Raw genomic sequence first — 1,789 nt, 5'->3', positions numbered from 1 at the left:
AAAGACGTCTTGATAAAGATGCAGAAGTCCGTGTTAACTTCAAGTTTACACATTGCCCGCCACTTCAAGATAATGACATAAGATAAGACACTAGTAGAGCATCTTTTAAGTATTTTAATGTGATATCTCAGAGAAGGAGATTTGAATTTTTTTTCTTCCTTCAAGGTCTACTTAGAAGACATTTTAATGTATTAGTTTCTATAATAAGTTTTTCTTTTAATTTTGTTATTTCTCGTTGGCCTTTAGGTTACGCAAGCGCCCTACTGTGCTTTAGCTATCGTTTAGCATACATACGTTTGCACTGCTATAATAATAATAATAATAATAATAATAATAATAATAATGATCATGATCATGATCATGATCATGATCATGATCATGATCATGATCATGATCATGATCATGATCATGATCATGATCATGATCATGATCATCATCATGATAATGTTAATGTTAATGATAATGATAATGATAATGATAATGATAATGATAATAATAATAATAATAATAATAATAATAATAATAATGATCATGATCATGATCATGATCATGATCATGATCATGATCATGATCATGATCATGATCATGATCATGATCATGATCATGATAATGATCATGATCATGATGATGATAATGATAATGATAATGATAAAATAATAATAATAATAATAATAATGATCATGATCATGATCATGATCATGATAATGTTAATGATAATGATAATGATAATGATAATGATAATAATAATAATAATAATAATAATAATAATAATCATGATCATGATCATGATCATGATCATGATCATGATCATGATCATGATCATGATAATGATAATGATAATGTTAATGATAATGATAATAATAATAATAATAATAATAATAATAATAATAGAAACGTTCTTGGTGCGCATTTAAAAATCTCAATGCGCTTACAATAAATAATTACAATAATAACAATAGCAAATTAGTAATAACCACACTAATTAAAAATTAAAACACTTAAGCTAAAAAGGTATCATTGGCCATCAAGGAGGTGGCGACGAAAAAGGTAAGTTTTAAGTGCCGTTTTAAAAGTTGACAGAGACGAGGCTGACTTAATATGCTCAGGTATAGAGTTCCACAGTTTAGGAGCAGCGAAGGCAAACGCCCTCTCACCATAGTAGAAGGTATTAGGGCGGTACGAGTTCTGAAGTAAGGATTGCATGGAGGAGCGAAGTGTCCGTGAAGGATTCCGAAACTTGAGTAGCTCGCGGAGGTAAGATGGACCTTGATTGTGGAGACACTTAAACGTAAAAAGCAGGATCTTAAATTCCAGTCTGGCAGGTATAGGCAACCAGTGGAGATCCCTCAAAATAGGGGTCATATGGTCAGATCGACGAGCTCCCACAATCAGCCTAGCCGCAGTATTCTGAACTCTTTGTAGCTTAGCAAGTTCGTAGGAGGGCAGACCATATAGGAGACTGTTACAATAGTCTAGATGAGAAATAACAAGTGCATTTACCAATCGCTAAATATAGTGAACGAGCTCCTGGAGGGGGGACTGGAAACTATACATTTCAAAGGCCTTTTTCTCAAAAACCTAGCTGTAAGACCGGGGTTGAAATTTTGGGAATTAGTAAAGAATATGAGGACGAAGCCGTCAAAATTTTTTGAAAAAGATCTATCATATAGTTTTTCAGTTATTATCAAAGTAGACAAAAATCGACGTTTTTGCCGTTCGTGAAAAATGTGTCTAACTATTTATTTCTATACATGATTTTTTTCTTGCTAAGGAAATCCTGAAATTTTAA

Source organism: Montipora foliosa, chromosome 6 (assembly GCF_036669935.1).
Source record: "Montipora foliosa isolate CH-2021 chromosome 6, ASM3666993v2, whole genome shotgun sequence".
Lineage (NCBI taxonomy): Eukaryota > Metazoa > Cnidaria > Anthozoa > Scleractinia > Acroporidae > Montipora > Montipora foliosa.
Note: the sequence above shows the minus strand (reverse complement) of the source record.